This window comes from Dipodomys spectabilis, unplaced genomic scaffold (assembly GCF_019054845.1).
Source record: "Dipodomys spectabilis isolate Male_0828 unplaced genomic scaffold, ASM1905484v1 ptg000161l, whole genome shotgun sequence".
Classification (NCBI taxonomy): Eukaryota; Metazoa; Chordata; class Mammalia; order Rodentia; family Heteromyidae; genus Dipodomys; species Dipodomys spectabilis.
In genome coordinates this window covers 1,353,751-1,367,171 of record NW_024870838.1, presented here as the reverse complement: position 1 = coordinate 1,367,171, position 13,421 = coordinate 1,353,751, and positions in this window count along the sequence as shown.

The window sequence follows — 13,421 nt, the reverse complement described above, 5'->3', positions numbered from 1 at the left end:
TGTGTGTGTGTTTCTGTGTATGTGTGTGTTTTCTTGCAAGACTTCAAGGCCTAGGATCCCAGGATTGGCTATGGGCCCATGACAGCCTGTCACCCTGAGGTGATTGAAGCTGAGGCAGAGTTATCACGAACTGAGTTCAAATCCTTTCCTTGTGAAATAATAATAATAAAGCCCCCTGGCTCAGAATTGGCACCATTTTTCTTCCACAGCTGGGTTTCCAACTCAGGTCTGGGTAAATTTACAGCATTGTGGAGGAAACGGAAGCTCACCATCCTTGAAGACTACAATATCAGGCTAGGTCACAGGGCTTGAAATGAAGTCCCAGTATTGGCAAAAATAATATACCCACCTATTTTACATATAGGATCTCTATTTACATACATGTGTGGAATGCCTCGTGCATTCAGTGTAGTTACTTTTTTTATTGTGTTTCTTAGTCATGTATGCATTTTGTGTTTTATTGAGCATCATGACAGACATAACTGTGCCGAAACGGATGACAACCTATTCCCATGGATATAGAGTTGCCTATATAGCATTCTCCATCCTCCCTGAGAACCTGGACTTTCATAGGAAAACAGGTGGATCGATGGGCTTCTCACATGAGCGTTCATCTATTGGCAGTATTGGGATTTTAACACAGAGCCTAGCAGGCCCAATTGGCAAAAGGTGAGGATACCAGCCTGTGAGCAACTAAGGAGCTACACCTTTTCCAGGACCTGACCTCGAATCCCAGGGAGGGCCAGCATAGTCCTAAATTCATAATTTAAACGTAGGATCTATATTGACACACATGTGCGGGCATCATTTTGCATTGGGTGCACTTCTCCTTAATTTGTGTCTAATTTATGGAGGTATTGTGTATTTTACTGAGTAGTGTGACAGCTATATAACTGTGCTGACATGGATGACAACCTGTCAACCTGTTCCCATGGTTATAGGGTTGCCTATGCATTCATTCTCCAGCGTAGCTGAGAACCAAGACATTCACAGGAGAGGAAAACAGGTGCAACGACTGGCTTCTGACATCAGGATGAATCTTATGTCAGTGCTGGGATTTGAACTCAGGTCTGGGTAACTAGGTTGCACTGTGGGGAAAAGGGAGGCTCACCATCCTTGAAGACAAGAATGTCAGGCCTGGTGTGGGGCCTGATCTGAAGCCCCAGCACTATACAAAATAAGAAGCCCAGCTCTTTTAAACATAGGATCTCTATTTACATACAGGTGTGGTATGCATCTTCATTTAGTATAGTTATTCTTTTTATTTTGTGTCTTTTTCAAGGATGTATTGTGTATTTTATTGAGCATAGAATGACAAATAAAACTGTGCTGACATGGATGACAACCTATTCCCATGGGTGTAGAGTTGCCAATGCTTTCTTGATTCTTGCTGAGACCCAGCACTTATACAGTACAGGAAAACAGGTGCAAGGATTTGCTTCTCACATCAAGATAAACCTTTTGGTAGTGCTGGGATTTGAACTTGGGATCTAGGAAGCCCAACAGACAAATGGGTCCACATGAGCCCATCAGCTTGTGAGCCACTAAGGAGCTAGTCATACCCAGGACCTGAGATCGAGCCCCAGGGTGGGGATGGGGCACAATATTCATCCATTCATAAGCTGAAGCTAGTATGCTAATTACCTATATGGATAGAGTAGGAGATGTAGCGAGCTGTGTTTGAATCCTATCTACCATTTGAGAACCGATTCTTGGATCTTTCCCTATGCCTCCAATTCCTGAATGTGATTCTCATTGTCACACTTCATGAACTCTTAATTAAAACTAATTGTTGTGCCATACATCTTGCCTATCATTTCCTATGAGAATCATGCATGAACTAAACTCTTCCCTAGGCCTGAAATCAAGCACCTCATAACATTTATAGACATGTTAAATATATGATTTCTACTTACATCAATATATTCAGCCTATATCATGTTTTTTGGAGTGATTCATTATATTTTTTTATTTATTTAGCATTTATTTTATGGACCGTGAGTGCACCTATAACATTTATTACATTTATTCCCATCTATTCCATAGCATGTAGCTTTGCAGACATAATATGAACTTGTACAGAAAAGGAAAACAGGTGTCACCCTGGAAATCCTACACCAGGAAGAAATTTTTGGCAATGATGGGACCTGATGTGAAGGCCCGAGAGGCCCAATTCATGAATGGGTGAGTGTCAGCACCTCAGCCTCTAACCCATTCAGCTGCCAAGTGGATCTCAGGACCTGGGATCAAGCCCCAGGTTTGGCCAAAATAGCAGTAACTTTTATGACGATGGTGGTATATAAATAAATATAAATTTATGTATTTATTTTGGTGTCTGGTCGTGGGGCCTGAACTCTGGCCTTGGGCGTTGTCCCTCAGCTCAAGGCTATCACTCTACACTTGAGCCACATCGCCACTTCCTGCTTTTTTCTTTTTGCTTATGTGCTGCTGAAGAATCAAACCCAGGGCCTCAGGCATGCAAGGTAAGAGCTCTACAACTGAACCACTTTTCCAGCCCAAATATAAATTTAGATATTTAGGTACTGCCTGAAGTGTCTATCTAGTATTCAATGGCATATACCACCTTCGTACCAATTCTCATGTATTTAGTGAGAACTCCATTTAATCAGTAGTATTCTTTTAATGCATAATAAACTATGAATTAAAGTCAGTGATTATTGGGTTTAATTTTATGCAAGACGACTACTCATCCAAGCCTAACATTAATCACATTCCCCTGGTGTTCCTATGGACAAGCAATAGTTTCTTAGGCTATTCAGTGCCTTGTAAGTGGCATGACGGAGATTTGAACTCAGGGCCTAGTGTCCACGTTGGCCTATGCCTTCGCTGATAGAGCCACCCTTCAGAAATGCCAGATGACCACCAGGTTGCAGCCATGTCATTCACATCCAGGATGGTCAACATGCAAGGAAGGAAAACAGAAACTGCTGACCGTCTGCGGTTTGTGGCGTTTTTTCAGTGCTGTTTTCATTTTTTTTTCCTGTGAGCCCCTGAGGCCTAGGACCCCAGGATGGGCTGTGGGTCCAGAGGCTGCACCATCCCAGCCAAGGGTAACAGAAACTGAGGAGGAGTTGCCACAACCTGAGTTCAAACCCCGTGCTTGGCAAAATTTAATTAATTAATTAATTAACAAAACTTTTGAAGCTCCCTGTCTTGGACTTCGTGCCATTTTGTCGTCTGTCATTCCAGGGACATCACCTTGGGATCTAGGTAACTCTGATGCACTTGGGGGAAGGGGAGGAAAGGGAAGCTCTCCTCCCTTGAAGACAAGCAATTCAGACCTGTTCCCTAGGCCTGAATTCAAGCCCCAGCCCTGGAGAGCATAACATTTATAGACATTTTTATTTTATTATTTATACTTACATCCATACATTGTCTATATCTTGTTTGTTGGAATGATTCATTATATTTTATTATATATTTATTTGTTTACCATTTATTTTATGGACTGTGAGTGCACCTATAACATTTATTACATTCATTCAAATCTATTCCATAGCATGTAGCTTTGCAGACATATTATAAACATCATACCTGACACCCAGCACTTGCAGAGAAAAGGAAAACAGGTATCACACTTGCAGTCTTACTCCAGGAACACATTCTTAGCAATGCTGGGACCGGAACTGAGGGCCTAGAGGCCCAATTCACGAATGGGTGAGTGTCAGCACGGCAGCCTCTAGCACATTCAGGTGCCAGGTGGATCCCAGGACCTAGGATGGAAACACAGGTTTGGCCAAAATAGCAATACCTTTCTATGAAGACGGTGGTATACAAATAAATATATATTTAGATACTACCAGTGATACCTATCTAGTATTTAATGACATATACTATCTTCCTAGTGATTCTCGATTATTTAGTGAGGACTCCATTTAATCAATAGTATTCTTTTAGGGTCTGGGAAGGTGGCTCATTGGGAGAGGGCTTGCCTTGCATGCATGAGTTATGGATTCGATTCCTCAGCAACACATGATCAGAAAAAGCCGGGAATGGCACTGCGTCTCACATGGTACCACCCTACCCCTGAGCTGAAAAGCTGAGGGACAACGCCCAGGCCCAGAGTTCAATCCCCACTACTGACAAAACACACACACACACACACACACACTGTATTCTTTTAATGCATAATAAACTATAAATTAAAATCAATCCACATCTTGTGAATACTGGATTTAATTTTGCTAGACTAATTGACAAACTGTTCATCCAACCATGACATTGATCACATTCCTTTGGTGTTCTTATGGACAGGCAATAAATAGTTTCTTATTCTCTCCAGCCCTTTGTAAGTGGCATGACTGGGATTCAAACTCAGGGACTAGGTGCGCAGATTGGCCTATGGCTTCGCTCACATCCCACTGACAGCAAGGCCAGGTGACCTACAGGTTGCAATCGTGTCATTTGGACCCGGGATGGTCACCATGCATGGAAGGAAAAACCGAGAAAACTGTAACTGTTCGCAATTTACGGCTATTTTTCCTTAAAATTTTCATTTTTTTTTTTCTTGTCAGCCCCTGAGGCCTAGGATCCCAGGATGGGCTGTGGGTCCAAAGGCTGCACCAACCCAGCCTAAGGTGATGGAAGCTGAGGCAGAGTTGCCACGACCTAAGTTCAAATCCCGTGCTTGGCAAAATAAATAAATAAATAAATAAAATGTATAGAAAATAAAATAAAATGAATTTTAAAAATTTAAAAATGCTAAAGGTGTTCCCTGGCTTGGATTTCGTGCTCGTTTTTTAATGCCCGGCCTGGGATTTGCACTTGGAGTCTCGGAAAATCTAATGCACTCTGGGGGATGGGGAAATTCACCCTCTTTGAATACAAGCAATTCAGGCCTGTTCCTTAGGCCTGAATTCAATTCCCAGCCCTGTTAATTAATATTCATCCACATTTGAAATGATTAATATCTACATACTTATGTTTACTGCATATTGCTTTGAGTGTATTCATTTTTTGTATTATTATTTCTTTATATTTATTGACTATTATTACACTTATAACAAATTAAATTTATTACATCTTATGAAAATTATACAGATTTACATATGTATTATATCTTACTTCAGACCCAGGTCATTCAAAGAATTTCTATAGTAGATGATCCCATGCTAAGAAAAACAGAAAGAATACACCAACCAAAGTCTAATTTATCCCTAGGCGCCCCAGTGGCTCACATCTTTAATCCTAGCTACTCAGGAGGCTGAGAACTGGAAGATGAAATTTCAAAGTCAATGAAGGCAGAAAAGCCTGAGAGACATCATCTCCAATTAACTGGCAAAAAGCCAGGCTACAGGTTTAGCTGTAGTGGTAGAAAATAAGCTATGAACAATGAAGCCAAGAAAGAGCAAGCTGAGTTCAAATATGTGGAGAGGGGGTTGGGGGATAAAAGGGAGAGAAATCCTCCAAAAACAGAAAACAAAACAATACACAAATCCCAGCTAATTTATGGTACAAAACAAACTGAAAAGAAAAATGAAACGTTTTCATTTGCATAACTTTACATGAGCACATATGCTCTTAGGTACACTTCAAAGCTATATTTTTAATAATATATACATATATATTAATAATGCATATATATATTTGAAATAAACTAAGAAATCAGCCAATGAATAAATACTTCTTAATTAGTGCCTTAAACATGGCATTATAAATTATTTATACTAAAAGTGTTTTCCAACTTTCTTTTCTCAGAATCAATCTTTAAAAAGTTTTTTCATGTGCCTGGCAACGGTGACTCATGCCTATATTCCTAGCTACCCAGGAGGCTGTGATCTGAAGTTGGCGGTTCAAAGTCAGCCCAGGCAAAAAAGTCCATGAGACTCTGATCTCCAATAAACCACTAGAAAACCGAAGTGGCACTGTGACTCCAGCAGTAGATCGCTCGCCTTGAGCTGAAGAGCACAGGGATAACCCCTGAGTTCAAGCTGCAGGACCAAAAAAAAAAAAAAGAAGTTTGTTCATGCAGATCATAAAATTCTAACATTCTGAGCTTTAGAAAACTTTTCTGCCAGGGTCTTATGCTCATTAGGAAAGTAGTCCACTACTGAGATACATCACAGTCCCATTGTTTTTGTTTTTCATTTTACAATCCAGTTTATTCCCAAAATGCTTAGAAGTACCTACTGTCCTCACAGAAGTGAGATTTTATTCAGAAACCCAACCTTTTGTGCTATGAGGACTCCCCTGGTGTATTTCGTGGTAGGCACTGAGGAAAACTCATATGACACAAATGCAGAGAGTTTATAATTGTAGAAATAACTCTAAATAGAAATAAATTCAACTGTCCCGACCTTCTAGGGAGAAATGATGTTTTTATTTTCATTCTCAGATGGTCAAAATAGAAAAACCAATGTGCTATGCTGAAATGTAAAAGTTTAGATCTCTTTTTTGAAAAACTCTCATGCTATAAAATCAATATGTATCAAATAAAGGCGAAGTGAACTTTAAAAATATTAAAAATGCTAAAGAAGCTCCCTGTCTTGGAATGTGTGCCATTTTTTTTTTTTTTTGTCTGCAAGTCCTGGAATTTGAACCCGGGGTCTGTGTAACTCTATTGCACTGTGGGGGAAGGGGAAGCTCTCCCTGCTTGAAGACCAGTAAGTCAGGCCTATTCCCTAGGCCTGAATTCAAGCCCCAGACCTGGAAAACATACTCTTTATATATATTTTAAAGATAGGATTGAACTTCCATAAAAATGTTCAGTCTATATTATGTTTGGCGTGGTTATTCATTGTATTTTTTATGTATTTTTATTTATTTACCGTTTATTTTATTGACTGTGATGACACCTAACTATGTATTACATTGTTTACATCCTATCACATACCATCTAGGTTTGTAAATGTGTTATCCATCATGTCTGACACCCAGGACTCTCCCAGAAAAGGAAAACAGGTGTCACACTTAGCTTCTTACTCCAAGATTAAATTTTTGGCAGTGCTGGGATCTGAACTCAGGGCCTAGCAGGTCCAATTCATGAGGGGTGAGTGTGAGCATAACAGCCTATAGCCAATGAAGCTGTGAGGTGGTTCCCAGGTGCTGAGATTGTGACCCAGGATTGGTCAAAACAGCAATACAAGGATAGGCAGACAGTAGTATACAAATAAATATATATTGGTAAAAAACACCATAGCCTCCTATCTTTGATTGAATGACATATACTACATTCCTACTAACTCTTAGGTATTTATTATACCACAATTAATTACTATTCTTTTCATGCTTAATAAAGCATGAAATTAAGATCAATCAGTGTCCTGGGATTATTGTATCCAATTTTAGGCTCGACCAATGCACAAACTTCTCTTTCAATTCATATTCCTATGCATAGGAACGAGTGTCTTGTGATCTCCTGCCATTGGTAGTTGTCAGGACCTGGATTTGAACCCAGGGCCTATGTTGACAGGTTTGCCTATGGCTTCACTGTTAGCCCGTCAGCCTTCAGCAATGGCAGGTCAGGTGTACTTTGCACCCGTGGCATTCAGACCCAGGATGGTCACCGTGCAAAGATTAAAAAAAGATTAAACCTCAATTCCTCTGCAGCTTGCCACTTTTTGTGCTATCTCACTTTTTTTTTCTCTCCGCAAGCCCTCTGGGCCTAGGATTCCAGGATTGCATATGGGTCCCGAGGCTGCACCCAGCCTAGGGTGATCGTGGCTGAGGCATAGTTGCCACGACCTGAGGTCAATCCCCACGGTGGGCCATAAAAAAGAAAAAAGAAAAAATGATTATGTAACTAAATAAAAAAAATAGAGCTCTCTGGTTTGGAATTTCTGCCAGTTTTATTTCCTAGACTGGGATTTGAACTCAGGAACTTGCAGCAATGTGAGGGAAAGTGCAGACTTGCTACTACCTGAGTTCAAACCTTGTACCAAGCCAAAACTAAAAAATTAAGTCACTGAGCTTGGTAGGGTTAGTAGTTATGGAGATGGGAGGTAAGGGATGGTAGTGGGAAAACAAAGGAGGTGGTAACAATGCTCAATAGGAAATATACTCATGACCTTGCTCAAGTAACTGTGACCATTCTGTACAATATTTTTACAATTAAAAACATACAAAAAAGAAACAATGTAGTATTCCGAGAAGCACTTTGGGATATGGGAAGGATGTCTGAATAGATGTACAAAATTCTACACTGCTTTTTACTTAAGGTTTAGTGTGGAACTGAATAAACATAATTGCTTCCATTAAAAGATTAAGTCACTGTCTTGGAACTGGGGCCAGTATTTCTACCATTGGTGGGATTTGATCTCAGCATCCAGGTAACTCTTTTGTACCATGGGTGAAGGAAAAATTTACTGTCCTTGAGGAAAAGAAATTCAGGCTAGAGTTCCCATGGCCTGAATGAAGGCCCTGCAATGGAGAAGATATTTCTATACATGTGTAATATATGATATATACATACATATGTATGTTTATTACATGTTATGATTCTCATTATTGATTTTGTATTTATTTTATTTTTTATTTGATTCATTCTTTAATTGTTTATTTTATGTAGTATTATCATTCCCATTTACATTTTGCACATCTATTATAAAATTCTACACAATAATTTAGGACCTTGACTCATTTATCATTAAAACATTTAGGGTTGAAACATGATACATAATTAAATGGAGTCGTTTGTCACAATCTTCTCAAGGTTAGAGTCTCTCCCGAGAATGAGCTTTGTCTTATTTGTCTTTGGACACTTCCTATAGCATAGATGATCTATGCTGAGAAGCCTTTTCTTGAGGACAGGCAAGTTGTGGGATAAAATTGTAAGGGGGAGGCTAGAAATGTGGCTTAGTAGTAAAGAGCTCACTCAACATGCATGAATACCAGGGTTTGGATCCTCAGTGCCACGTACTAAGAAAAAGCCAGATGCAGTGAAGTGGCTCAAATGGTAGAGTGCTAGCCTTGAGAAAAAAAATCCCCAAGACTGTCAAAAACAATAGGCCAGATGCCAGTGGCTCACACCTGGAAAACTACCTTCTCATGAGGCTGAGATTTGAAGACCACAGTACAAAGACAACCTAGGCTAGACAAGCCTGTTAGATTCTTATCTCCAATGAACCATTAAAATATCCAATGCGGAGCTGTGGCTCAAGTGGTAGAGAGTTAGCCTTGACGGAATTGCTCAGGGACAGTGCCCAGGGTTGATATGAGACTCACAACTGGAAAAAAATAAAGGGTTAATCAAAGTATTTTTCCTATTTGCTAATTACGAGAACATTCTCTGGAAAATCAACGCTGGTATACTCCAGAATTGAAGTCAGACCTCCAGGCTTAAATGTAGCAGATCTACATGCCCAGCCTCCCAGACTCTAGCATTGTAACCTTGTGTCCACAGGGTTCTGAAAGGTCCAATGTTGAAAGGCTTAAATGCTCCCCAAGCCCTTTGTGATAAGCAGTTGATTGTATTGTCAATGTCATTACAAGTCTGAACTTAGCAGAGCAGCAGTAGCTCTTGCCCATCACCCTAGCTCAGGAGGCTGAGGTCTCAGGATCACACTGAAGCCAGCCAGGGCAGGAAAGTCTATGACACTCTGACTTCTACGTCTGAAAGGTCAGATTTTCAAGAGCTTCTTGTTTTTCCGTTGGTGATGAGAAGTTACTCTAAATGTTCTTAGTGTTCTTGACCCATTGACCCATCCTGGGTTCAAATGAAGTTCTCAGGATCCAAGCCCTGGCAGAGTTAGCAGGAATAACTCCAATGTAACACTGTATTTGAAGGACAGAAAACAGTTTCAAAAGCCAGGCTAGGTGAAGAGAACAAGGAGGCAGAATATACAAACTCAACAGTGATTTGAGCTGCAAAACCACTTCATTCATTCCAGGCACAGATAGCAATAGGGGAAAACCTGAAACATTTGTTAGAGTTACACCAGGGTCAGGCTTTTCTCAGCTTCCTCAAACAATGACTAACTTTCCTCCCTCAGGTGAAGGGAGCCTCAGGCTATCTTTAGGTTACCAATAAAGAGCCAGTTTAGTGAGGGAGAGGGGAAGAACAGAGCAGAAAAGACCTGCTCTCTGGTCTTAGGGAGTGGGTTTTTTATTCTCCATCTATCAGATTTGAAGGCCCTTCTTCTACATCTGCTAGTCTTTTCTTCTTCCTTCATTCTCCACATCATTAATGTTAATCCCCAGTCCAAGGTCAGGCAGAGTCATTTCTCTTTTGTCTCCAAGCAGCTGAGTTAGAACCTGGCTCTGCCCACTTGGCTCTGGGGCCTTCGGCTGCCTGAGAAGATGGAAAGAGACATTCTTCCTGTTCTGTGGTTGTGTGAAGGTGATGCTGGTGTTCTGGCACAATGCAGAAGCCTCATGACTGTGAATTGTTCCCTTCTTTCCTCCTGAAGTCCAAGACCAGATTCATCTATCATTTTTCTATCTATCTATCTATCTATCTATCTATCTATCTATCTATCTATCTATCTATCTATCTATCTATCTATCTATCTATCTATCTATCTAGGGATCTTTCTTTCTTTCTTTCTTTCTTTCTTTCTTTCTTTCTTTCTTTCTTCCTTTCTTTCTTTCTTTCTTTCTTTCTTTCTTTCTTTCTTTCTTTCTTTCTTTCTTTCTTTCTTTCTTTCTTTCTTTCTTTCTTTCTGTCTGTCTGTCTTTCTTCCTGTCTTTCTTTATCTATGTATCTATATATGTATGTATGTATGTATGTATGTATGTATGTATGTATGTATGTATCTATCTATCTATCTTTCTATCTATTTATCTGTCTGTCTGTCTGTCTATCTGTCTATCTATCTATGTACCAACCAACCTAGGGCCTACCTACCTACCTACCTACCTACCTACGTACCTACCTACATAGTTATCTCTTTCACATTTCTTGGGCTGAACTCAAGGCCTGGGCACTGACTCTAGCACTCTGCTACTTGAGCCACAGCACCAATTCTGGATTTTTCTGTCTATGTGTTACTGAGGAATAGAACCCAGGGCCTCTTGCATGCTAGGTAAGCACTCTCCCACTATTCCACATTACCAGCCCCCTCATCTTTTTTTATGGTAGTTTTTCCATATATTTGTTACCATTTTGCATCCCTAAGTATAATTTTCTGAATACCGCTTATTTCTACACACTCTGATCATCTCTTCCCCTGCCTGATTTGTGACTGCTCCAGCATTGGCCTCATAATAAAGTGTAAATAAAGGCTGCTGAGAGCTTTAGTGTGCATTATATAAGGAAACAGGCCTAGAACCCTGGAAGAGAAAAGCAATGGGGCTGAAATGAAGAGAATGATGCAGTATGTACAATGAGCATATCTAAAACATAAATCAGTAAATAAAAGCAGAAATTTTCATACAGCCTCTTTGCATTTAGGGAAGTAATATACACATGTAAGTAAGTAGGACACTGATACATAAACTTGGCTTCTTTTTGAAATTTCTTTTGTGGCCATCCCATGGCTTAAACTGAGGACGTGATGCATTCCTCAGCTGTTTTTCACAAGTCTGAGGTTCTATCACTGCCACAGCTCCACGTCCAGCTATCTGATTATTCAATGGACCAGATTGGTCCTGGTCTGGCCTTTATCTCCTGCTCGGCTTTCTCTCTCAAAGCTGGAGCTCTACCCTCTAGGCAACTGCTCCACTTCTGGTTTTCTGGTAGATTATTGGAGACAATAAACCTTTCCTGCTAGGGCTGGCTTTGAATGGAGATCTCCTGAGGAGGTTTCAAGTGGATTTCCTCAGGGATTCACCTAGGAGCCGCTCCACCCAATCTTTAGTCTAAATCTCGAGAGTTACTAGAGAAAAACAGAAACAGGACATGCTTCTAGTGTGTCCTAGATATTTAAGGTTGGAGATACAAAACACTCATAAGTATTAGATCATTTTATAGGCAAAAGGAGCAATGCAGATAGTATGAGGATAGCTCCAGCTTTCGGTCCTCATATCCTGAGACAGAATATGAGCTCAATGCTAAGTGACAGAACTGGCATGTCCTGTGGACATTTGTTCCTAAATTCTGTAACACTCATTTCTCACTTTTGGCTTCAAACCTGTGACCAGAGTGTAAGATGAAGAGAGAAAATACTCTCAGAGAAAGCAGGTATAAAGAACATTGTGTAGTTTACTTATAAGTCCCAACCATAGGGATGACCTTATTAAGAAGTCAGTCCAGATTTTAAAGCAAAGAAGAAAAGAAAGAAGGTGAAAGTGCCTGCTGACTGTAATCCCAGCTCCTCAGGAAGCTGAGTTGTAGAGAATTTGAATTGGAAACTAGACAGTGTAAGAAAGTCCTTGACAATATTATTTCTAAGAGATCACAGAAAAACCCAGAAGTGGGGCTGTTACTCAAGCTTAATGCAGTACCTTGAGGAAAAGGAGCTCTTGGACCAGGCCTAGGCTCATAGTTCAACCCCCGGACCTGCCCCCTCAAATAAAAAAAACTGTACCTCAATTTCTTTGTGTATGAATGGATGTATTCCTCTTGGTGAAATTCCTGAGTAGCTATGATGAATGGCACCAAGCAAGGAAAATTGTTTCCAATGCAATGGGTTCATAACACAGAGACTGCTTTTATGATATTGCAGGTTCCGGGGATCCCCTCACAGCTCCCAATGTATCCTGAGGGTTTCTCTGCATCCCAGGCCTGCTGGAGGAAGTCACCCTCATTGTCTGGACAGGAACACAAAAGACCTCACTCCTGTACAGCTGTGTACAAAATAACTTCATCTGGGCCAATTAGTGAGGATGTGTGGGCGGGCTCCGAAGGTCAGGAGAAAAAGGCCTCTTTTTACTCTTAGCTATCTCTCTTCCCAGTGCTCTGTTTTAACAGGAGACCTTCATTTTTGCTACCTCCGATGGCAGGCCAAGTTCTGTGCTCTTATCCTGCCTTCATGAGACTATATTCTGGTGTTCAGATACAGTGCTCAATATAATTCAGGATTCCTTCAGGCAGACAACTACAGCACTGAACATAATGAAATGTTTCATTGCCAGCAATGATGGGCCTATAATGCCTGTCCTAGGGTTCCAGAAGCTTGGGAAATCCAAGCACAAGTTGGATATCACAAAGAGCCTAAGTCTAGTGCTTTACCACTTTGTCACACCTTCACTTCTGCTTTCTCTCTCTGTGTGAGTGTGTGTACGTGCATGTGTGTGTGCATACACTAGTCCTGGAGCTTGAACTCAAGACATGAGCACTGTACCTAGTTTCTCTTGTACAAGGTTTGCCCTCTACCACTTGAACCACAGAGCCCCTTCAGGTTTTTTCCTAGTGATGTGGTTCAGAGAAATCAAGCCCAGGCTTTCATATATGCAAAGCACTCTACCCCTAAGGCACATTCCCTGCCCTCTACTTCAAGTTTGTTAGTTTGTTTCTGTCTTTTTTGTTGTTTTTGTCATTGTAGGAGTTGAAATTTGGGCCTGGGTGCTGTCCCTGAGCTCTT